The sequence below is a fragment of the Schistocerca nitens genome, chromosome 1 (assembly GCF_023898315.1).
Source record: "Schistocerca nitens isolate TAMUIC-IGC-003100 chromosome 1, iqSchNite1.1, whole genome shotgun sequence".
Taxonomy (NCBI): Eukaryota; Metazoa; Arthropoda; class Insecta; order Orthoptera; family Acrididae; genus Schistocerca; species Schistocerca nitens.
In genome coordinates, this window is record NC_064614.1 from 315103801 (window position 1) to 315131101 (window position 27301).

Sequence of the window (27301 nt, forward strand, 5' to 3'; positions counted from 1 at the left end):
GGGGTATCTACGGACATGTCTTCGCTGTTTATCGTGGCCTGGAATCTCAATGAATGTATCATATTCACTAATGATTCCCGCTTGGTAATGAGCCCGGATGACCGGTGAAGATGTGTCTAGAAACACCAGAGACAGCGGTGGGACACCAACCTGACTGTCACCTGCCATGAGGCCCGACAACCAGGACTGATGTTCTGGTGTGCCATTTTTTCTTTCATATCAGGTGCCCTTTGGTTGGCGCTCTAGCATCCTTACAGCTCAGCGGCACGTCGACGATACTCTACGTCCGTTTTGTTGACGTCAATGGCAAGGCATCCTTCCGCACGCGACTATATTCTCTACTTCTTGTCGTCGTACTTGCCAAATCCTATCTTGACTAGCAAATTTGCCGGATCTTTCCCTGATCGGAAGCGTTTGAGGTATTATAGGCTGGACTCTCCAGTCAGCTCGGGATTTTGACGAATAGACGTGCGAATTGCACAGAATTTTCTACAGCAGCCTGCAGGCGGACATCCAACAAAGTAACAAAAAATAACGAACTGAGTAACTGCTTTGACAAAGGCCAGAGGTGCACTAACGATTTACTGATTTGCTCAAATTCTCAATCTCTTTCTCTAGAATAAATCCTTTTTTTTTTTTTTTTTTTTGTGGAATTGTGATCATTACTGTTTGTCGGTACATTTACGTCACATCTACCGATTTCCACTCCATTCGGATAATTCCTTCGGGGTGCGTCGTTTCTTTCACTTTTCTGTTTCCTTTTACTGTCTTAGAGTGTAACTCTCCAGTGCCGTGCCTCTTGAAGCACCAAATATTTCTGTTACATTGGTAATGAGCACCAACAATTTACATACGTTGGAAATCACTTAGCTCAGACATACTGCACACAGAACTACACAGAACACTGTTCTGACCAAGACAAACAGTTGGAACTTATTGTGGACGTTGCACAGGTGCTGTTTATGATCAAATACAACAGTGCCACCTGCAGTATTGGCTAGCATCTGCACTCATGTTCAAGAATTTCTCGCTGTGTTTTCACATGTTTGTCCAACGCCTGCAAATTTCATGGACGTCGGGGAATTATTGTGGAATGCGGAAATCTTGTCCATCAACTAGTGATTCGGAGTTTGTAAGTGAATACTCTAAATTTTGAAATTTATCATTGGGTTGCTGATGAGAATAAGAATCGAAGTACCCCACTTTTGTAATACTTTTCATAATTTGCACAGAGTGATAGGTACGTAAAAAACTAAACTCCTCCCGAACAGGCCTTGAAGGCCCACAGGCGTCAGTGGATGCGGATATGGAGGGGCATGTGGACAGCACACCACTCTCCCAGCCGTATGTCAGTTTCCGAGACCGGAGCCACTACTTCTCAATCAAGTAGCTCTTCAGTTTGCCTCACAAGGGCTGAGTGCACCCCACTTGCCAACAGCACTCGGCAGACCCGATGGTCACCCATCCAAGTGCGAGCCTAGCCCGACAGCGCTTAACTTCGGTGATCTGGTGGGAACCGGTGTTACCACTGCGTCAAGGCCTTTGGCGATAGATACGTAACAGTTCTTGAAATCGGTGTCCCTCAACTTCAATGTTCGCATAGCGCCGTAGCACCGTTTTTGACCATCCTGTTGGAACAGCACCAGTGTTGTTGGAACAATGTCGTAGGCAGGGAGGATCGTCTCAGGTGATCATCTTCATTCACGATAGGTATCTCTTACCTGTCTGATACGCCTGATTTTGCTGCGAGCGTATCATAGGCCCAAAGAGCATACGCTCGGCCCAGAAGAGGTACGCGAGCAGTGGGCTTTTAAGCAGCGCGAATCGATGAGTTGTGGTCTCACTTGGAGCTCCCAGAAATGAAACGATCGTATGGAGTTATTGGCCGGGATGTTCCATTCGGATTCGGCCGCCAAGTGCAACTCTTATTTCATTCGGCACCACATTGGTCGACTTGTGGCAGATAATGAGGATGAAATGATGATGAGGACAACTCAAAACCCAGTCCACGAGCGGAGAAAATCTCCCACCCGGCAGGGAATCGAACCCGAGCCCAGTGCATCGAGCGAAGGAGAGAGATAACTGTTCGAGAATACTGTAGGCGGCCAACACCGTGACAGTTGTAAAGGAGACACCTGTGCAGCTCGAGGGGAAGGGAGTAAACTAGACTGAAGGCTCAGCCGATGGAAATGCTATCTGGCGGAGGTAGAACGCGAGCTCTGTGACCGAGTTGGTGTTTGAACTTCCTTTCCTTGTGAGCGGACGTGCCGTTTAAATTTGACAGGTTTTGATTTTTAAATTGTACAACCATTTGACGTAATTATTGGGCGCCAATGCGCGTCTGCTAAGGAGGCGAATCTTGCTCATTAACGTTCGAGGATTTAGTTAAGACAGTATGGCTACTATGTGCCACGTCACCGGCTTGAGATTTATTCGTCGACCTTTCATCCTTAACTGACGTTCGGCTGGGTTGCGCTCATCTCTATAAGTTTGCATGACTAGAGACTGACCCCACAGTGGTCGGAGGATCGTTGAAAGGCATATTATTAATTGGTCTTTTTTCTGTTGTAAGAGATTATACATCGTAGTTGATGTAACACTAGTCTTAACGGGAGGCTGTGAAGGAGTGGGATGGGTTCGGGTTCTGCGACAGTGTACAACGTACAGCTGCGAAGCAGTGGCCGTGTTGATTAAGTTCCAAGGCAGGAGGGCGAAGAAATTAATTCTTTTTGTTAGTATCAAGTCTAGTTTAAGACTTTCATGATATCATGTGATTGCTTTCAGTTGAGAGAATAGTTGAATTCTTGATTTTTGAATTGTATCATGCTTGCAACTTGGAAGTAACACAATTTATTGTTCGTAGATATGTTTCTGCATAGCGTGGGTCTGCTTGCAAATAGGCCCCGCAAAGCTGCAGTACCCAAGGTCTAGGATATTCGTGCTATCCTTCAAGGACAAACTTGTGTCTTAACTGACTTGGATAGTTATACTAATTTTCAAGTAAATTCTGGAAATGAGATTTCAGGGCATCGAGGTACCTGGCAAGTGTAATTAAAGAGGTGGGTTAGTGTCTTCACCTTTGATAAATGAATAGTTGTATGCTATTGGTTATGAGTATTTATTTTTTAAGTAATCAGATTAAACTGTCATAAGAGCTCAAGTAAATTCATCGTTAAAATTCATTGTGAATGTGGTGACTAAAGCTGCTATTGGTTATAGTGTCTGTGTTGTTAGCCCTTCTAGTTAGACTGATGTTTGGAACTTCTATTTGGGGTAGAAACTGTGACGCCGTGTTTGTTTGACGCATTATTGAAAGCTATGAGCCTTATCAGACTAAGTCAGGGTATTTAAAATACTAATTATCTTACCACCTTTTTGCTTGATTGTAAATATTTATTTTGTGAAATCGAAGTGGGTTCTTTTAAGCGTTTTTAAGATTTAGAGAAGATTCATGTTACTGGTGAAAACTTTGAAAGAGCAATGTACGCCTGTATAAGTATCTTGGTAACACAAATGGCATGTTATGTAATTAGCCACCTTTCGACACCAGAATCCTGGATTCAAGCCTGACCTACTCAGAGGCTCACCCTCCTATAACCTGTTCTTGTCAAAGGGGGGTTTCAGTGTTTTCTCATATCACTTTAGAGAAATAATACGATTGGTTGCTGATCAAGTAAAACAGCTTACCGCGAAACAATAGCGGCCCTCTCCCTATCCACTTTTCAATGATCGTATACCACAGATGTTTAAATGCAAGATATGTTACGTCAGCTGAAACATCATTTGGTGGCACCGCATACGTGTACGAAGACCAAGTGGGATACCTTCCAACAACGTGGAGACTATCTCTCTCAGAAACTAATTCTAAGTAATTCAGGTCTATTAACTAATGTCGCAACAGTGTACACTATAAATCTATAAACTACATAGTAAAAACGTTAATTCTTAGTTTCTAGATGTCCACTGGTAGTTTTATCAAATGATACGTCTTAGGTTCTAGATTTCCACAGATAGTTTTATCCAATGATATATCTCGACTCGTTTCGCACCAGGATTCTCTAGCTGTAACCGATACATCTGTCCTTTTCCATCGTCTGACCGCAGCTATCACAGAAACATTTCGCAAACAGTCAGATCCAGATTATATCAGTGAGTAAAAAGTCACTCATTAGACAAGGAAACGCTTAACTTATTTATTAACTGTCCGCGTTTTACATTCATGTTAAGCACCGTACTTTCTCCTAGTGGAGTTAATGTGTTTATAAATACCTACCCTGCCCCTCTCAGGAGCGTTTTTTTCAATGACAGAATGCACTTAAGATTTATTTCCTCTCCATACACCGATCTCCCTAAAAATTACAATTACACGCTGAATTCATGCTCCAGATGCGATCATTAATCCGCGGTTACACTGACATTTGCTTTGACGCGTGTTTTAGACTGATATTCTGTCTACATATGCCAGCTTCCCTTAACGTTCAAGGAGAAAAGTTTTGTCTCTTGACCCACCCAGAGTAAATGAAAGTCAAACGCGCACAGTGGATGAACATCTATTAGGACTGCTATTTTCTTTTTTTAATTTTAGATCTGTTGTACAACTATCAGACTATGTGCCACTAATTCAGACCTTGACTTGGGATAGTGACGATCAAACGACCGAGGCCGCCTTCCGTTGACCTTCTAACAACTAAGATATTAGCTGACAGTCGTAGACTATAGAATCGACAGAATATCGTTTTTCCATGTGGCGTAGTTGAAACTATATCTTTATTTAGCAGTACTGAACGGTATCGAGCTTTAGATCATTGTAAACTGCCTAAATAGGTGTGATCGCGTCGCCGTCATAAATACGTAAGTAAACAAGGTGAACCTGAATACCACACAAAAGATTTCGGAGCTTGTTCAGGAATATTTGATATTTTGGTTCCAGCTTTCCGCCGTCTCCAAAGCTTCGTAGCATTTCATTTGATATCTTGCACCTATGTATCTTTATGCCAGCATTGCACTGGAAAATATCTGAATTATAGTGGAAATTTTGGCAGTAGGAACTGTTTATTTTGTTTAGAAACAAACTTATTCCTTTTAGCGACGGTGTTTGTTCTTGTCAATTGTAACGCCCACTTCGTCCCCCGGGCTGCATTGAGAACTGCTTGGTCCTGTGCTAGTAGATTCCTAACAGCGATACATACCAGTGTGTGGAATTACACTTATAAAGAGTTGGCCAACATGTTCCTCCTGTGTGTGTTCTCTGTATGCAATGAAATAGCGTCACAACGGCGCTATGCTGAATTATTCCTAAGACGACGCCAACTACGCCGCAGCAGTTTTGCATGTGCACGCCTGTTGTGATTCAGACGATTTCATGTCATAGGCTTTTTTATTCTTACGGTTTTCCATATGATCAGGTAACGGTGGGTAAATAAATGGGGCAATAAAACAAATCGATGTAGTTACACTACAATTCTATAAAGAACCCTATTCGAAAGTATTGAGAAATCCTTTAACAGCCTCGAGATTTCGTCAAAATTTACCTGCCATGCTCATTAACAAACTGAGTTGACAAAAGTCATGTGATACCTCCTGATAACCGCCGAGATTTCGTCAAAATTTACCTGCCATGCTCATTAACAAACTGAGTTGACAAAAGTCATATGATGCCTCCTGATATCGTGTCGGACCTCCTTTTTCCCGGCGGAGCTCGACAGTTCGACGTGGTATGGACTCCACAAGTCGTTGGAAGTCCCCTGCAGAAATTCTGAGCTATACTGTCTTTATAGCCGTGTATAATAGCGAAAGTGTTGCTGGAGCAGGATGTTGTGCAAGAACTGACCTCTCAATTACGTCCTACAAACGTTCGTCAGTATTCATGTCGGTCGAGCTGGGTGGCCAAATCATTTGCTCAAGTTCTCCAGTATGTTCTTCCTTGCCAGTAGCGAATTGTTGTGGCCTGGTGACATGTTTGGGAACAACGAAGTCCATGAAAGGCTGCAAATGGTCTCCAAATAGCCTAAAAGAACCATTTCCAATCAATGATCGGTTCAGTTGAACCTGAGATCCCAGTAAATTCAATGTAAAGACACCCCATACCATTATGTAGCAACCACATGCTTCACTATGCCTTGTCGACAAATTCGGTCGATGGTTTTATTGGGTCTGCGCCTCAATCGAAGCCTACCATCAGCTCTTACCAAGTAGAATCGGCAATCATCTGACCATGCACAGTTTTCCAGTCGTCTAGAGCCCAACTGATATGGTGAAGACCCCAGGAGAGGCGCTGCAGGTGATGACGTGCTGTTAGCAAAGGCACTGGAGTCGGTCGTGTGCTGCCATGTCCCATTAACGCCAAATTTCCCAGCACTGTTCTAAAGGATACGTTCATCGTATGCTCCACATAGATTTCTGCGATTATTAAACAAAGTGTTACTTGTATGCTGGCAATGGAAATTCTACAAGAACGCTACTGCTCTCGGTCATTAAGTGAAGGCCGTCGGCCAATGCATTGTCTGTGATGAGAGGTAATGCTTGAAATTTGGTATTCTCGATACACTCTTGACATTGTTGACCTCGGAATACTAAATTCCGTAACGATTTCAAAAAAAGGTTCTAATGTGTGTGAAATCCTATGGGACTTAACTGCTAAGGTCATCAGTCCCTAAGCTTATACACTACTTAACCTAAATTATCCTAAGGACAAACACACACACCCATGCCCGAGGGAGGACTCGAACCTCCGCCGGGACTAGCCTCACAGTCCATGACGGCAACGCCCTAGACCGCTCGGCTAATCTCACGCGGCCGTAACGATTTCAAAAATGGAATGTCCCATGCGTCTACCTCCAACCATCACTCCACGTTCAAAGTTCGTTAATATCTGTCGTGCGGCCATAACGACTTCGAACGCCTTCCCACAATATTCACCCGAGTACAAACGACAGCTCCGACAACGCACTGCCCTTTTGTACATTACGCACGCGACACTTCTTCCATCTGTATATGTGCATATCGCTATCCCATGTCAGTGAATGTTCACAGATTTGAGACTATGCCGTGTGTAAATACGAGTGGCATGTGACTTTGGACACACACTTATTACAGGGATATGTCCACATACTTTGGTGCACTTGAAGGTGAGTTACGAAACTGGTCAATAACGTTGAATGAAATAGATGTTTCAACGAAAGAACCTGGTGAAAATGATGTCTCGCTTTTAAATTATCAAGGATGTGTTGGCCACCCAGCTGAAATCAGTCAAAACTAGATTTCTCCACTGTCTTTAATGATACTAGTTAGAGTCTCGGTTAGCCTACAATTTTAATCCATTCACAGAGTGCATATCAGCGTGTCTTCAGGCAGATGGACAAAGTTCCACTGCAGAAATAGTATGAGACAACACAATGCAGCATGTTCATCTTCACCATAAACTGCTGGTAATATATCTGTGGGTTACAATATCGCAGAATATCGTGGGAAAAGACGATTTCTTAGATGTTGGGATAAGGGACTTAGTACCGCCTCTGTTCTTTTCTGGGGATGATACATACGTTTTTTACTCTGAAACTAATATCATTGAACCGGAGATATGGATGGTGACTTGAATCACGGAGGTAACGTATAACGGAAAATATGCATCATTTTGTAAGGAACGGCTCCACGGATTTTTCGTAACTGATTTAGGTGAATGGCCGACTTCTGACGCGTGAGTAAAATTTTAAAGTTACAGAATAACTGTCCGTTTTCATTCACGTGAATTTCAATATTTGCGTAGCTATCGTACAAACAATGTCATTTATTGAAACACCGAGCTAAATAGAACTGTCTTCCAGGTAATGAATATACTGTAATGATTATGTATATTTCTTATCGACTAACTGGAAGTGCCGTTTCGTGTAATGTAAACCAATCAATGAGATCGTACTGACTGACGCGAAAGAAATTGAGATTGCCGTTAAAGGCTCGATGACCATAAGATCAGTAGAGACGATGATGATGACGACACGATGCAGTAAAAACGATGATTACTGAAACTATCGGTGTGTATAACTGAACAAAAAGATACGGCAGATGTGCGAAATTCGCGGAATGAAACTGCTTCGTGGCACACCACTCTCAGGCAGTATTGGTTCCATTATTGCGTTCTATTGCAGATGCATAGATTTAAATTGGTACCATTACACAGCTCCGCAGGGCACAGTTCAGTCAACAAAATAATTGTCACACCGACTTTGAAGTTTATGTGTGAGATCGAAGCCGGCAGGCATTGACGTATTTACATTTTAGACTGCGTAATTGGTAGCGTTATCCCAAGTTTAAAATCCTATTATTGCAACTATTCGTCACAATCTTCCAATCGATGTGGTTCATTACATTTATTTATAATAGCAGAATAATCGCCTGTAATGTTAATATTACTCTCTCAAAAAGCCAACAATTGTTATTTACTCCCTTTCAGACCACAAAGAATAAATACGGCCTTCGAAGAAATTCATTATTTGGCTATTCCGGTTACGTAACCTCCTAAATTTTTAAGAGAGTACGGAGAACTTGAATGCATACTGACTCCCTCCCCGTCGTACCAACATTTTAAGTTACATATAGCCACATGATACTGCGACAGGCACTTCGACTTTTAAGGCAGATCTTTCATCCAACACCTTTCATATTCACTTGCACTGAGGCAGTATATGGTTCATATTGCTATATGTTAGTATTATCTATTAGTCGGAAGTTTTCTCTGATGTTTTGTAAATATTTTTGATCACCAATTTCCCATTGAAGGATGTACGACCAATAGGTGTCTCCTACCATCGATGACGCCATAGCAAGTGCTATGTAGCCAAGAGCTACGCGAAAACGACTTTTGTGGAAAGTTTTTACCCAGAAGCAGCTAGGTGTGTCCAGGAAAGCAGTTTTCCCAATATGTCTGTTAGTACTACGACAGGAGAGGACACGACGTAATACACTTCTTCACTACTGTTGGAGCCCCCACGGCTTTCCAGGGGACAGATCTAAGAAAAATGGAAACTAAACGTTAATGATATCAGGTAATTTCTTTCAGGCAACTTTCATCACCATCGATATACATTGAGAAATGAATGATATACACTGTGCTGTCTTACAATACACTTATTCACTACCGGTTGCGATCATGTTCCACCCTCACACTGCTAGCACAAAAATGGAAACAGAGTGAAAACTGTAAAACTCAAAACATATTACATTTTCATGAGAATTATTCGTTGGAAAAATTAAGTGTACTTACGAAAAATATCCATCGCAATAATTTCACATGGCATTCATAATGTTTAACCAGGGAAATATACGCCATTGCTGTCTTCAAAACGTAAGAAAATTGATATTTAACGCCGTAATACAGTCTTAACCAAACAGAAAACAACACAGAGAACATGAAAACCTGTAATAGCTGTTAAGTGCACGGCACCACTGCTCACACGCAGCAAGACCCAGTGGGCTAACACACGAGACACGATCGAAGAAACAACAAGCCAAAGTCAAAGACAATAGGTCAAAGAACAAGTTACAAAGTCTGTGTACACTGTATTACAGTCACAGAGAGATACATGTGCACTGAAATTACAGTAAAAGTAAGGTAATAACGAAAGATGCAGTTCTATATTTATTATTTTTTATATCCCATACAGCATTATGTAACATAAGTCACTTGATACTACTATATTGTCACATGATATTATAATGTCACTGACGAAAACTAGTCACCCACTTTGTATTATGGTAGTTTCCACCAGATAATTGGTTTGTTTTAATCATGTAACATCGTAATATAATGTGACATTATAATAGGACCACATGACTAGTATATTACATAATATAATATTGTAGAGAAAATCAAATATAATAACGTGCACAACTGTATCTTTTTTATTGTATTTGTTCTGTTGTAATTTCAGTGCATATTTATCTCTCTATGACAGTACTACAGTGTATACACATTTTGTAACTTGTCCTTTGACCTATGGTCTTTGACTATGGCTTGTAGCTTCATTGAGCAACTCTTGGGTGGTACCCTACTTCGTCTTTTTGTGCCTGAGCAGTGCTGTTGTGCACTTACTGCTCTTAAAGCTTTTCATTTTCTCAACGTTGTTTGCTTGGTTAAGCCCATACTATGTCGTTAACTATGAATTTTCTTATTTTTTCAAGTCGCAGTGGCGTATACTTTCCCGCTTAAATAGCAAGAATGCCATGTTAAGTGGTTGAAATACATATTTTTACACTTAATTTTTCCAACGAATAGGTCTCATGAAAATATAACATGTTTTGAGATTCATAGCAATGTGCAAATATGTATTAAACATCAATGTCATTGTATCTGTTGTGCAAATCGTTCCGAAAAATTCTTTGATGCAGGTTACCACAGCACCCCATCCTTTGTGAATTTCAACTTTGCATAACTACTGCAACCTGCATATATGTAAACATGCTTAGTGTAATCGACCTTTGGTCTTCCTCCATAGTTTTATCCCTCTCGGCCCACACTTCTCTCCATTACCAATTCGACGATTCCTTGATGCCCCATCCTTTCCCGGAAACTGATCCCATCTTTTAATCAGATTGTAGGGGATAGTGTTGTACCTTGGTACACTTTTAGGTTTAACCCCTAGCCAGCTCCGTTACGGAAGTTTAACATAATTTCTTGCTCGCTCCATTTTGATACGTTGGCATTCACTTTCTATATACTGCGGTCTTTCTCTGAAATTGCAAAAATTACCCAGGAAAATTAAGATTTTCCCAAACGTAAGATCCCGTCCAAGGTCCATCTGTTACATTATTACTGTACTTCACCAAGAAACGGAAAGTGAAATCAAACGAAGTGGAAATATAATCAACGACCAATTAAAATCCAAATATATTTTTAAATTGAAGTTCTCGGAAACTGACACTAATTTCAATTTTCAAGACAAGTAAAACTGCTAAGACTTCAAAGAAACTCAGCTAATAAGTAAATACCCATGTATCATGGAAAAAGACCATCGTCAGTTTCATGATACTAGCTGTTGCACGAGTGACAAAACGTGGCTTTTGTCCTCACGTTATAATACTAGATTTAAGAGTATACAGAGTTTTAGTTGCCAAAAAATTCTGTAACTGAAGCGTCAATAAAATATTCTTAAAAGCTTTAGTACATTATACACCATTTAAACATATAGAACTCGAAACATTTACGACTGCTGTACAAAACTCAAAGTCATATCTAGCTGCAACAATAATTTGTAGAAAAAGGAGAGGATTGCTTTTGGCGTTCTCTAGTGCACATTCTTTCATGTATTTCTAAAACCACTCACTAAACTGAACTACCGACCGAAAATCGTCATGTATTCCTAGATGCACTGTCCTCTAGGTACAGTCCTTTATATACAACCCTCACCCCTACTATAAATTTCTTTTTCCACCAATTCAGCTCAGTACCTCCGCATCAATTGTAGAATCTAACCATCGAATCTTCAGCATTCGGCTGCGGCACCAAACATCAAAAGTTTCTGTTCCTCTTATCTACAAGAAGAAGTCCACGTTTCATTTCCGTACAAAGATTGCAACTCACGCCTTCAGAAAATACGTTCCAGCATTTAAAAATATATTCCATGTCATCAAATTTCTCTTTTTTCAGAAAAACTTATATCTTCACTATCAGTTCACATTTTGTATCCCCTCTACTTCACCCATCAGCATATTTAATCCTGCTACATTCTATTACCCATGCTTTACTTTTGGCGATGTTTATCTTATAATCTCCTTTCAAGAAGCTGCCTACTCCGTTCGACTGCTCTTCCATATCTGTAGCCGTCTCTGATACTATTACAGCGTCATCGAGAAACAAAACGTTTATATTTCTTCTCCTGAATTTTCGCCCCAGTTTCAAACATATTCTTGCTTTCCTTCATTGGTAGCTCTGTGTACAGACTGAATGGCATCTAGAACAGGCTACAACACGCTAACTTCAGAATCTCTGTTAGTGTCTAGTCAATATTTACAAACCTCTTCTCTAGATATATACAATCGCCATGTATATAGGTTTTAATTTCTTCAGCCTATCTCCTAAGTTACTTCGTAGGGTCAACATTGCTTTCCAAACCGGAAGATCAGATTGAATGTACAGGAAAGTCTTTGAAAGCAGGGAGGTGGGGGGGGGGGCGGGAGAAGGGTTAGGGGAGGTGAGGAAACTGGTGTATCGGCAAGGAAGTGTCTGCTGATTGTTGATGTAGTAGAAGAAGAAAAATACGTCGTTTGCCGATTGCGTTTTGGAAGACGTGTGAGATCCAGTATTACACATCATCAGAGATTTGAAGATTTGCGAGCAAATAACACATAAGGTATAGGTAACATTTCTTCGGACTTCAAAAATCATAGGTGGAAGTGGCAGCAACCTAACTACTACTCAAGTTAGTGTACTATTTATAGGGGTGAAGACGTATCATCAGACATTTGGAACGGAATTGTTCACACAGTGTCGAAGATAGCACGGGAAGATAAATGCGAGAAGTGTCCCACAATCAGATGAACGGCCCATGCATCGAAGTTGTTGACGCGAATAATACACAGAAGACTGGAAAATTGTTCACGTCACACCAATACACATAAATGGAAGTAGGAGTAATCCGCTGAATTACAGGCCCATATCACTAACGTCGACTTGCAGAAGGGTTTTGTAAGAGATACTGTATTCGAGCATTATGAAGTACTTCGAAGAAAACGATTTATTGACACATAGTCAGCACGGATTCAGAATATATCGTTCTTGCGAAACACAACTACCTCTTTATACTCATGAAATAATGAGTGCTATCAACAGAAGATGTCAAACTGATTCCGTATTTTTAGATTTCCAGAAGGCTTTCGACATCGTTCCTCACAAGCGACTTCTAATCAAACTGCGTGCCTATGGAATATCACCTCAGTTGTGAGACTGGACTCGTCATTTCCTGTCAGAAAGGGCACAGTTCGTAGTAATAGAAGGAAAGTCATTGAGTAAAACAAAAGTAATATCCGGCGTTCCCCAAGGAAGTGTTATAGGACCTCTATTGTTCTTCATCTGTATTAATGACATAGGAGACTATCTCAGTAGCACTATCAGATTGTTTGGAGATGATGCTGCCATCTACGTCTTGTAAAGTCATCAGATGACCAAAACGTATTACAAAATGATTTAGATAAGATACCTGTATGGTGCGAAAAGTGGCAATTGACCCTGAATAAAGAAAAGTGTGCAGTTATTCACATGAGTAATGAAAGAAATCCGCCAAATTTCGATTACGCTATAAGTCACACAAATCTGAAGGCTGTAAATTCAACTAAATATTTAGGGATTACAGTGACAAATAACCTAAACTGGAACGATCACGTAGATAATGTTGTGGGTAGAGCAAACCAAAGACTGCGATTCATAGGCAGAACACTTAGAAGGTGGAACAGGTCTGCTAAAGAGACTGCTTACACCACGCTTGTCCGCCCTATTCTATAATAGTGCTCTCCGGTGTGGGATCCGCATAAGGTGGGACTGACGGACGACATCGAAAAAGTACAAAAAAGGGCAGCTCGTTTTGTATTATCGCGAAATAGGGGAGACAGTACCACAGACATGATAAGTGAATTGCAGTGGCAATCATTTAAAACAAAGGCGTTTTTCGTTGAGACGGGATCTTTGCATGAAATTTCAATCACCAGTTTCCTCCTATGACGGCGAAAACATTCTGTTGGCATCCGCCTACACAGGGAGAAATGATCATCACGACAAAATAAGAGAAATCAGGGCTCGCACAGAAAAATTTAAGTACTCGTTTTTTCCCGGGCGCCGTTCGAGAGTGGAACGGTATAGAGAAAGTTTAACGGTGGTTCATTGAACCCTCTGCCAGACTCTTTATTGTGTATAGCAGAGTAATCAAGTAGATGTAGATGTAGATGAATGGAAAAGAAAATTTTGTATCTGTAGGATGATAATCAGTTTGGCTTGAGGAAAGGTCAAGGCACCGTAGAGGTAGATCTAACTTTGTGATTGGTAGTAAAAGCAAGACAAGAGGAATTAAGATGCTTGACAGAATTTTTTGAGCTAGAAATAACGTAGTAGAATTATGCAAGATATTTGAGTATCTTATTGAAAAATATATATGTTGTAGGGCATAACGATTAATCTACAATACAGACACGTATGTAAAGGGAAAAATAAGACTGCAAAAATGGAGAAGTTAATAATTTTTCTGTGGCAGGAAGGTCCTGGGGACCTATTTTCCCGTGTCTGCGAATTAAATTAACGTTTTTAAATTTCGGCGAGGGCATGCTGAAAAGTAATGCCTCCGAATTTTTGATGTGAAAACTTTTCAACTTCTTTAAGTACGACAAACGTTACTAACAATATGCATCTCTGTTGTTTATGCCTACATTGTTGAGCCCTTTGTTGGTAGATGCTCCGAATTGCAGTGTGTAAGCTGGATATGTGTAATGTAACTATGTCGGTGTGTAAGAAACAGCATGCTGTAATCGAGTTTCCAATTGTATAAATCCGTCCACACATGGAGCAGCCTCCCCTTCAGCATAACATTACCACATCACGCACGAACGCTGCGAGATATGTGACGTCAAGGGCCTTTCGTTGACTGTCATCTGTCATCTTCCTTACAGTCCCGTCTTAGCCAAATTCGATTTTCACCTGTCAGCGAAACTTAAAGAGCGCCTTTAAGGACTTCACTTTGCTAGTGATGAAGCGGTGCAAGCAGAGATGAAGTTGTGGCTCTGTCAAGAAAGTCAGACATTCTGTCAGCAAACTGGCCCTTCGTTGGGAGAAAGGTGTTCATCGCTAGGTTGTCTCTGTTGAGAAATAAATATGTAGATATGAAGAATAAAGATGTAGGATGATGACACAGTTGATTTTATTTAAAAATGGTTAAGACTTTTCACATGAAATGTTTGGAGACATAACTTTTAAGCACACCCTCGTATTTTTTTTTCTTACTTCTACTAATCCAGAAATGTTTCGACATCTATGTGTCTTTTCCTTGGGACACGATTAATTTCAGTAACATGTCATAAATACTCATAGTTTTCTCCATGCCTAGCCTGAAAACAACAACAGTTACATTTTGTAATTTTGTTTCGATTGGTCACCTACATCAACATAGCTTGTGAAAATGGATTTCTACAGATTGGCTTGGTTTTATTTATTTATTTATTTATTTTTATACACCGTATCGTGTGGAAAGTAATAGTAAAGAAATTTCCTTATTTTTGAAAATACTTTTTCGTGATTACTGGTTGTTACATTAATGTATTTTAGTTTTTCGTCCAGCTGTACATCTTTAGTGCCGTGTTTGGTGGCGTCTTTTGTTCTGCCAGTATTTCTTTGGACAACTAGTTTTGGTGCCTCAGCGCTCTTATAAGTACTACAAAAAAAATGGTTCAAATGCCTCTGAGCACTATGGGACTTAACTTCTGAGGTCATCAGTCCCCTAGAACTTAGAACTACTTAAACCTAACTAACCTAAGGACATCACACACATCCATGCCCGAGGCAGGATTCGAACCAGCGACGGTAGCGGTCGCGCGGTTCCAGACTGTAGCGCCCAGAACCGCTCGACCACACCGGCCGGCCATAAGTACTACACCTTCTTCCATAGGCTATGGCAGTATGACCTCTGCAGCGGTTTTTATTTCACAGTCTCTAGCTTGTTTATTTTTTAATTACGTTAACCGTAATGCACTACATTTTGTGATTCCTTGATATCCCTGAACACAGGACGGGATGGGAACACAAGATTTGGAAGGACAGTCCTTCAATTTTCATCATTTGTCATTTACAAATTCATACTTGTTTTTAATAAAAATAATACTTCAAGAAAGTGCATGAAAAATACGGACAGTTGAAACATGATCTGAAATTCATCACTTAACCACTTAAGATTAACCAATAATTAAAATCAAGGGCACCATAATGGAACTAAAAACATTTAGCCTTAATAAACGATCTAAATTTGGACAAGTGGAACAATAGATCAATTTTATTCAAATTTAAACAGTACTTACATAACACAAGGTGACGCTATGTTCAAAACTTTAATTACTAAAAATCAGGGCTTTAAAAATAGCCTTCAGGTCAAGGGAAAATTTTGTATGGCTCTACCATAGGAAACTTATAAAACGAGGCTTACTGGCGACGAGAATGAAATAAGTATAATTGTCTGAATTTAAAGCTCACAGCAACCTGAAATCATGACGTCTACATGTACAGACTGGCGGTGAAGAGAAAGGCTGATAAAACTTAACTTCATCTGCAGGCAGCCGACATGAGCAACCGTGCGCACCAGGGTACAGCGCCATGCCAGACACCAGCCGACACCGCCAACAGCGCAGTGTCACAGCAAGGGGATTTCCGCTCGCGGCAAGCACGCTAAAATCATGCGACGGCCCTAACTTCAGGAACACAATTAGCAAAAGCTGTCAACGAGATTTCCATAGCGTATGCACAAATAAATTAAGTCAAGATAACTCAAGCCTCTTCTAACGTTACTTGTCCGATGATGCCTTTTGAAGCTAATGCTAAGAAGCCAGAAAATTATTCAGCTACCCCTCAGGAAATACCTTTACACATTTTAACAGTACAAGGAGATTAAAGCAAGAAAAACTTACGACACCACGCTCCAATGTATCTCAGAGACCAAAGGTAACTCTAACCAGACAAAATGAAGTGAACCAGTTAAAGTGCAGAAAACATACTTTAAACGTAATGCGTTACCAGCACACGTCCGACAATAGGTCGTTATTGCAAACAGTGTTTTAAAGGATGCCTAAGCCTCACCTCTATAACTGATGGTATTTACCAGAACCTTGTAGCCACCAAGAAATACATCAAAGTCTTAAGCCTGCAGAATAGGACCCAAACCAATTGACACATGTATTAACAATGGCCTCTAAAATCACAAAAATTTCAGAATGAGTGTGCGCTGATATGAAACTTCCTGGCAGATTAAAACTGTGTGCGGGACCGAGACTCGAACTCGGGACCTTTGCCTTTCACCGGCAAGTGATCTACCAAGTGAGCTGCCCAAGCACGACTCACGGCCCGTCCTCCCAGCTTTACTTCTGCCAGTACCTCGTCTCCTACCTTCCAAACTTTACAGAAGCTCTCCTTCGAACCTTGCAGAACTAGCACTCCTCAAAGAAAGGATACTGCGGAGACATGGCTTAGCCACAGCCTGGGGGACGTTTCTAGAATGAAATTTTCACTCTCAGCTGCCGGCTGAGCGCTGTTTACGGTGAGTTGACGCTCTTGTAGCGTACACAGATAAGTGTTATTGTGTGAAAAGTGTCACGAAATGACTATGAATGAACTAGCTGGAAAAGATACTTTGAAATTACGTTTCGATCCGACATATGCACGACCTAAAGCTTACGAACTCGAAGCATGGATTGAGAATGTTTTGAAACGATCTTTTGATGAAATAATTGGTGTGCATCTTTCGATCGTTAGCAGTACTGCGCACATAAAGTTTAAAACTGCAGAAATATGCGATCAAATTATCCAGTCATGCGATGATAGCCTTAAATTTACTCACAGCGATGGTAATATTGATGAAGTTCAGGTATCTCGTGCAGGATTTAGTGTCCGCACAGTTAGAATTTTCGAACTACCTTTTGAAGAGATGGGCAACATATTACTACCGCCCACATATATCTCGCGTAATGATCACAACGAAAAGATCCGAGAAATTAGAGCAAATACGGAGACTTACAAGCAGTCGTTCTTCCCACGCACAATTCGTGAATGGAACAGGGAAGGGGGGATCTGATAGTGGTACAATAAGTACCCTCCGCCACACACCGTAAGGTGGCTCGCGGAGTATAGATGTAGATGTAGATGTAGAAGTTCCTGCCGACGAAATAAATGCAGTGTTGAAAAATTATGGCACGGTTATCAGCAATATTGCGGAAAAGTGGATGTCCTTCAAAGTTCCTGTCTTGTACGGTGTTCGACAGGTGAAAATAGAACTGGAGAAACACATTCCATCATATATTATAATCTGCGGATACAAGGCCATTGTTATATACGATGGTCAGCCTCGCACTTGCTCTGGGTGTGATGCACCTGATCATGTTCGCTCACAATGCGTACAGAGACGAGTGACACAGTTGCCACCAGGCGAAACTGTTCCTAGTAACAACATGCCTTCAATGCCTCTAACTTATGTCAACACCACCGAAGTTGACCAGCCACCAATGGAGACTGCCACCCCAGAGGGCAACGCTGACACCACCCCCGACGTGACGATGAAACTGAACGATCCGGAGGCTACAGGTTTGGTTAGCGCCCAGGTTGGCGAGAAAACCCAAGATGTCGAGAATGATCCACGCACCGACAGAGGAGCGAATCCTAAATCAATGGGAGGCGATGACAACACCTGATTCCCAGTCTGCAGCTCTTCCTCAGTAACTGTGGCAAATGAAAGGGCGGACGTTTCTCCTAGAAAAAAAAAAAGCGACGGATCGCTCACAAGGATGCTGAGAAAACAGCTCCACTGCTGCGTGAAAAAGGTGCGCAAATTGCCCGCGAATTAACTGACGCAACTCTTGGGAGGACAGATGCGAAGCAATCGAGTGGCCACGACGAGGCGATCAGACGATAACAATGACCACGCCGAACTCTGGGGTTGGAAATTACGCTGCAGCAGACGAGGGTCGGCTCTCTCAGCAGCTTCTGAGAGAGGGGCGAAAAGGACAGTGTCCAACGGGAAAGGGCTCAGATCAGAAGATGGACATGTCCAATGCAGGCAGCTGGGCTGATGATATAATGTCGGTGGATCGAGGACTGACTACGTCTGAACCACCAAAGGAGGCTATGCCAGCCGGGAGAGCGGAATTAATTGTGGCACGACAGCTTTCAACGAACCTGAGAAAAGATGATGATTCGGATACGTATTAATTTCCTCACCGACATCATGCTTGTGCTGACTGGTCAGCGACTTTTAACGTAGAGAACTTCATGCCTCCTTTTCAGGACTACAAGATAGTCCCTGTAAACATCAAAAAATAACTTCAGAGCAGAAGATACACAGTCTCCGCGATTATTTGCACAGCTGTGATGCGGACATCGCGATGCTGCAAGAGGTGGCACAACACTATCTACCTGACTTTCCTGGGTATGACGTACTGACAAATACCATCCCAGATAGCTCCTCAGGCACAGCTCTGTTATTCAAAGAGGGTATTATTGTATCGGACGTGGAAAGACTAGTCTGGCAGAGAAATCTCGTGCCTTATTAATGGAGTTCCACTGATAAACATCTATGCTCCCTCGGGGAATCAAAATAGAGCTGCCAGAGCACGTTTTTACGCTACTGACGTACTGTATCTTTTACGGAGGAATGAGGAGGACGTGGTCGTCGGCGGGGATTTTAATTGTGTTTTAAAGCCTAAAGACCCATGGCCGAATTTTAACGGTTGTGCGGCACTTGCCGAAACTGTCCGACTGATGGACCTAGAGGACCCTTGGGAAATCCTGAACGGGGACCGTCAGTGTTTTACGTATTTTACCGCTTAAACTGCCAGCCGATTAGACAGAATTTAAGTAGGAAAACGCCTGAGGGACAAGATCTCTGCAACGGAGACGTGGCCGTTGTATTTCTCCGACCACGAGGCATATCACTGTACAATTCGAATGGTACGGCAAGGAACGTACCGTGGCAGAGGGGGTTAGAAGTTGAATGTCTCAATACTCAATGATCAAGGTTCAAGAGAACGGGTGCAGGAAGTAAGGGACATCTGCTCACGGCGCCAACAAACTTTCTCGTCGTTCACGCTATGGTGGTGCCGCTGCGCAAAGCCCAAACTTATTAATTGCCTGAAAGGTTACAGCTATGAAAGGAGCCGGCAGCAGAAAGAGCTTTTCGAATTTTATTTTCGATGTCTCCGTGAGCTGTATTCTGCTACTCATGTCACATAGGAGAACTTTGTACAGATCAAAAGGATTAAGGCGAAGCTAACACTATTGAAACGAAGACAACTGGAAGGAATTAAAATACGTTCTCGCGATGGTAACAGGGCCTATGACGAAAGCCCATCCTCTTTCCATCTTGAAAAAGAGAAACGCCGCGCAAGACAGGAATTGGTTCACAGATTAAAAAAAGACGATGGCAGTGTCGCCACAACCCAGAATGAGATAAAGGAATATATAACCGCCTATTACCGACGGCTATACATGTCAGAGCCCACGAATGACGACGCAATTACGACTATGAAAAACTACCTTACAGCGACCCTCGACGAGACGGAGAGACAACTATTACTGAGTGATGTCACTGAGGATAGAACTTCGGGAGGCTTTGAGGAAGGCTCAGGGTAATAAATCGCCCAGGGAAGATGGACTACTCATTGAATTCTACAAAAAATTTTGGTACTTACTCGAACATTGCTTTCTGAACATATGTAATGAAATTAAAGCAGGTCGGCCACTACCAGCAGGATTCAGTGATAGTCTAATTGTACTCGTCCCCAAAGAATACCCACCAGATGATCTGAACAAATTTCGTCACATTTCCCTCCTCAACTCCGATTATAAAATTGTGGCCCACGTTCTAGCAGCGAGAATTAAACATGTTTTACAGAAAATCATACATGACAGCCAGATAGCAGCTGTCCCTGGTCGAACGATCTTTAAAAGTCTCACAGACTATAGGGAGATCATCTCCTTTAGTGCTATTACCCAACCGGAAGCAGCAATTTTAGCTCTAGATCAATGCAAAGCCTTTTACAGGATCTCGCACAGCTACCTTTTTCAAATTATGAACCATTTAGGTTTTGGTGACGGTTTTATTACGATGGTCAAAAATATGTACACCTCTGCTTGCTCTAGGATCGTCATCAATGGGCAACTCTCCCGCCAAATAACTATTGAGCGATCTGAACGACTAGGGTGCCCCATGTCAATGCCTCTTTTTGTCATTGCCATTGAGCCACTTGTCCGTTTGCTGAACCGTACACTTCAGGGCTTAACCTTGTATTCGACGACTGTAAAATTTGTGGCATACGCCGATGATGTAAGTGTCATCGTACGTTCGGAGCGAGACCTACAAGAAGTCACTAATAGTGTACGGGAGTATGAAAGAGCCTCATGCTCAAAGCTCAACTATAGAAAGACTAAACTAATGCTGATCGGCAGAGGGCTTAGAATCGACGACAACTGCCCATATGTAGTACACGAGAGTATCAAGCTGTTGGGAATACGAATGAGTCGCTGTCCTCTGAAAACTACTACAGACAACTGGCAGGAGCTTCTGGCTATGACGAGAGGTTGTCTCCAGCAAAATAAAGGCAGGGAACAGGACCTCATACAAAGAGTACAGTTTATCAATAAGATGGTACTTTCGAAAATATGGTACGTAGGGCAGACCACCCCTGTGGTCAACAGCATTTCCAAACAAATAATGACGGCAATTGGTTGGTATATTTGGAGGGGTGAAATATTCAAAGTAGGAATGAATGTTATTACTCTCCCACCAGAGAAAGGGGGCCTAGTGCTAATAGATGTTGAAATTCAATGCACGGCTCTTCTTATACGGAGAACTATTCAGCTGTGTCACGACTACCCAGACAGCGCGCTCCATATGGCCCTACGGACGTATACTCCTACTAATATGGCAATACCGATAAACCTGGGGAAAGCCACTACAAAGCCAACCACATCCGGATGTTTCTGCTCCAAGTTAGTTACCTCCGAGCGAAACTAAGCGCCCCACTACAGGACCTTACAACCGCCCAACTATACCGGATAATGAATACTGGTGGAAGAGTCAACGGCATGGAAACGAAATATCCCCTACGGGATTGGGCTCAAATCTGGAAGAACATCCACAACAAAGTGCTCCGAACAAATATCAGATCAACGTGGTATAAAGTAGTCAATGAGACCATACCTACGAAAGAAAAATTACACAGAATACGATTGTCGGCAACTGACAGATGTGGTGAGTGTGCCCTCATAGACAACTTACAACACAGATGTGTCTGCGGAGAAAAGACCTTCGTCTGGGAATGGTGCAGAATAAACCTTGCCTCTATCTGCAGGACAGCTAGACAGACAATCTCCATCACATCGGTGTTGCAACCTGATGGCACTTACTATTCCATCACGAAGAAAAATACATGGACATGGCTGACAGGACATACTCTGTATTACCTAATTCAAGCCGAAGATGCGCCATCTTACCGGGCCTACAAAGTATATCTAGCCACACAAGCACAACGAAAGATGACAAATACAGACAAAAGTTCGCGAACTATATACTGGCACTGAGAATAACGACACTATGAACGACAAAGACGATGCAAAAAACGAACAAGAAACGACGAAGTAGATGTATGCACTGCGTCCGACTGTTAATAACGTTAATGGCAGTGTGTTATTTTTTTTTCCACGTCCATATACTCCACAACCATTGTGTGGCGTCCGGCAATTGCGCACTCAGTGCTAACAGAAGACAACTGCTGACATAGGGAGTCACATACAAATGGGGAAAATGAAACGAGACCAAGCATATGCTTGGGATATACCATAACAGCCAACCCTCGAGAAGACGAGCGTTGAGTGCCGTCAATAAACCGAGATACCTCACGCAAAGAATAGTAGAAACAAACAATTAAGCAAAACAACTTTTTTGTATATTTAAAAAAAACAAAAGTTAAAAAAAAAACAAAGAAAAAAAGAAAAAACAAGATGAAAATAAACGTTTTGCAGCAAAAAGTCATCGACAAGAATGAAACGTTTCCTTTGCTGCAGAAGCAACGCACTTCGAAATTTCCACTGCAGTGACAACACTGTTTCCTTTTCTTGATGCAGAAGAAGCATCCTTTGTATTAAACGTTCTTTTAACGGCATAGAAGCCAGGCCGAGAAGGCAGAAATTGGCGAGCGTAAGGATGGGTTGAAGGGGAGGAAGGAGACCCCCCCCCAAAAAAAAAGAAAAAAAAATGTTGGTAGAGCACTTGCCCGCGAAAGGCAAAGGTCCCGAGTTCGAGTCTCGGTCCGGCACACAGTTTTAATCTGCCAGGAAGTTTCACAAAATTTCACTTTACGAAACAGGTATTTCTATAAAATAATAAATGATACGCAACAAATTTTGTAACCGTCCATAATTACTAAATAATGCACTCCACAACCGGGACCATAAAAACTCATAATTCCCAAAATCACATGAAATAAACTAAATATACACCAGTGCACTCTAAGTAAACCGTATGGTAACAGTTCCATCAAACTGAACTGCAACAAATCTCAGAGACACATGCAAGGCAGGAACCGAGTGAGCAGGCTAGTAAATAATACCGACCTTTGCACAAGAAGTTCCGTCCAGTCCAAACACTTAAAATTTCACGGACGGCTAAATCCGCAATTACGGCAATCCAATACAACCGGAAACTATTCACAACACCAATAACGCGGACTATTCCTCCAAGTCACGCACTGCCTCTCTTGGCGCGCAAGGATTCTTTTTCAAAGAGCAGACCGCCTCCAGGCAGCATAGTACTCCAGGACTTGGCTCTTACTAACTCCACGTCGGGTGCACTGTTTGTTTTTCGCGCCGCCACGGCAACGATAAATCCAGGGTATACTACACTACAATCGAACCACCTATCGATATGTCAGTAAATCTGACAAGTAAACGAACCAAAGATTCGATTCGAGCCGGCATTATTTTATGGAAAGAGTAAGGCATTGCAACCGAGCAGAACACAAGAACGGTTCTGGCCTCGGTGATGCCTTAATAGCAGCAGAGATTATTCTGACAGACCAGAATCAGACGTGATTCCGATGTTGAGAAGTTCTCACAGGTCTTTCCACCACCAGTGTTTCAGTACATAAAAATCAAGTCAGCTTTAAGTACGATACACCAAATACAGTCGACATGCATACGAATACTCCAACAATTTAACGACATACTGCCTGGTATTTTACTGAGACTGCATATTAAAATACATGAATAAGTTTTTCGGAGGAAACTACCACTCACGTTTTGTTAATTTGCTTAAATCACTTAACCCTGCAACATGTTTCGAGGTATATTTCTATCATTAGACAAAAATGGCAATACATACATCAATAAAAATAAATATTCAAGTTGTTGCAGTCTGTCTTGGCTAAAGTGTGCAGAATACGAGACGTAACATCAGTATCGACACACGGAAAGCAAAGCCGGACAAAACTTTGTTGTGACTACCATCTTGTTACTAAAGCAAAGTGGTTCAAATTTTCATAACCAACGTGGTGTAAGTGCTTCTTACTGGTGCGTGGTGTAAGTCCTTCTTAATCGTTACTAATTAGAGGAACAAAAGGACCCAGTTAGCTGCAGGAATGGATGAAAGCGTGAATACACCCCAAACTGAAAGTCATTTCCGATTACTTGAATGAGTGATTTTTTATTTTTTTATTTTCTTATATTTTATTCGTTTATTTCTTTAATTATCTATTTTTGAGTTTGCAACAGACCAGCAGAACAAGTAAACGTTCTCCCACATCACTTATACGTCTCTTTATCCGCAGAAAGGCCGCAGCATGTGCCCGTGCCAAGACAAAAAAACAACTACCGCAATGTATATGTGTATCTATGTTTAATGGTTTTGTATTATTGTTTTTCCTTGATGAGGTTACACCTCGAAACATGTGGCAAGGTTAAGTACCTTATGTAGGTTAGCAAAAAACCGTGACTGGTAGCGACCTCCCAAAAACTTATCCATAAAGAATACTCTCTGCTCTGTTCTTTATCGCATTGCCAAAATGCAGGAGACTCCTGTTACCGACGATACTTGTCGAACCAAGCGCTGGCATTTCCCCTTTTTCCATTATCATTTTCCCTTTCTGTCACTTCTGTCACCGGTGGAGCGAAAAACCTCACGCGGGATGGAGCTGGGAACCAAGCTGCGAATGGCAGGTAATGGAGAAGGACGCGCCAGACAGCCGGATATATCTGCGTGTGTGTGTGTGTGTGTGTGTGTGTGTGTGTGTGTGTGTGTGTGTGTGTGCGTGTGTGTATGCCGGCAGCGCGCAGCCTAACGGGATTCGATACCTGCAAGGGAGGCGAGCTCCTGCATCTGCCGCCGCACGCAACCCGCACACCAAGACGAGAAACCTACCGAAAAGGCTGCCACCAAAGCCTTCCAATACACAGGCTGCTTCGCGATGTAGTAACACTGTTATTGAAAATTTTATGTAGGTTTAGCTGTCATTTACTTGAGGTTTGTACCGTTTATAAATTTTCTGAAATTATATTTTCCGGTAAGAATAAGTGTTTTTGGGGTGTTTCTGACAGACTAAACTGCTCCTGTGTTGTTTGCAACGTGCCAGGGATTTTCGGAATGGTACATCAATCATTTCTCCATTTATGTCAATTTGAAGCTGTGATACGATGTCGGACGAGAAAATTTCCTGCATTTGCTGTAAGAATGTGATTTGAGAAAAATATCCTTTTAAAAATTGTGTGTTCCTTTTCTTGCCATTGTCTTAGTTCGAACTTACTGATATACTTTGCGTGTTACAATAAAAGTTCACTCATGCTCTTTATACATAAGCAATATTGAAATATGTTCAATTTACATTTCATTAATATATGTATACCTCCTTTATTAACAACAAACTGTAAAATAATCGTGTCTGTCTTTTGGAACACACTAATCCACAAAAATACTAGACGATTTACATGGGTTTTCCACAGGTACGTTGAGTGTAGCATGGGGCAACGTACAAGCATTATTTCATTAAAATCGGGTGACAGAAGAAAGATAACCGAATTTTAAGTTTTACCTAAGACTGTCGTCTCTATCTGTTTGTATCAACACGCTAATCTCCTAAACTACTATACAAATTTACATCCGGTTTTCCAACGTAGCTTGAGCATAGCTTGGGGCAACGCAAAGACGTTATTTTATCAACATCAAGTGACGGAAAAGAAAGGTATGGTAATTTAAAGTTTTATCTAAAACCATCGAGTCTGTCTGAACGCGCTGATGTCCCAAACTACGAGACGAATTTTCACGGGCTTACCACAGTTAACTTGGGAGTAGCTTGGGGCAACATGTAGGCTTTATTTCATCAAAATTGGATTATTGAAAAATATGTATGGTAAATTAAAGCTGTACGAGACTGTCTAGATTATAATTTCGCATGTTCACGTTAGTGGCAGCTTAGAACACCAGAGATACAATAGAGGATGCTGTTAGTTTCGTAGTACACCAAAGAGCCAAGAGAGCTCCATCAGTTTTTCAACATGAATGAAAATTTTAAAAAATATCGTGAAGATTGGAGACAACATGTAATAACGAAATGTGGCTCTGGCATGAGCAAACTCAACACGATACCTTACTACATCAGACGTCGGCTAACTTATTTCTGTGCATTTACTGCCGTACAGCTTGACCTCAACAAACTGATGGCATTACGGTACTTTAGCGTAGCTGATTTAGTAACCAAGCCTCGCACAGTAAACAGTACAGACTAATCGCGTCTAACGCAGCCAACGATGAACGGAGGTTTAAAATTATTCCAGGTGGGACTACTCGGTTGACAACAATATATCAGTTAATTTACAGATTAACTGCAATCTTAGGTATTAGCGGACAATGTTAATTCAAATCCACACACTGGTCGTAACTCAAGAATGGTTCATTCCAAACTCACGGTTATTAGGAGATTTTTAACGATTCAACATCACTTACCCTATTCTGACTTTTTTATTCGTCCTGTAGGTTACCGTTTAGTGTTTCAGATTACGAGGCAAGCGGGGCCGCTGGTCGCAGACCAGATCCTCCCACAGGATTAACGACTGTCGGCCTACTACGTCTTTCAGCCTGGATGTGGGTACAGTCCCACTGCTGGTTCAGAATCTTGTCCCTGAACCACAAAGCAGTGAAATTTCCCTCATCAAACACATGTACAGTGGCCTCATTTAATGGAACCCCAGAACATCACTCCACCATCACCTTATTACACATATAGGTCACAGTGTTGGCTGTTCGATATTACCGATATGTCTCCTAAGACGTTGTCTGCGATTATCATGGTATGAACAGATCTGGAGTTTTGTCCATAAACAATACCCTACATCAACTGTGGGGCATCCTTCTAGCTTGGCTTCTTGCCCATCTGTAAATGAGTCAGTGGTGCTGTCGTGTACTACGTGCTGCTCGCCATAGTCTCCAGGAATGTAGAGTCGCATCATGCAATCTTCTAACAGTTAGATGGCATAAATGATGTCCTGTTTCCTCTTTGAATCCACCATTCAGGTCTGGAGCACTAAGCC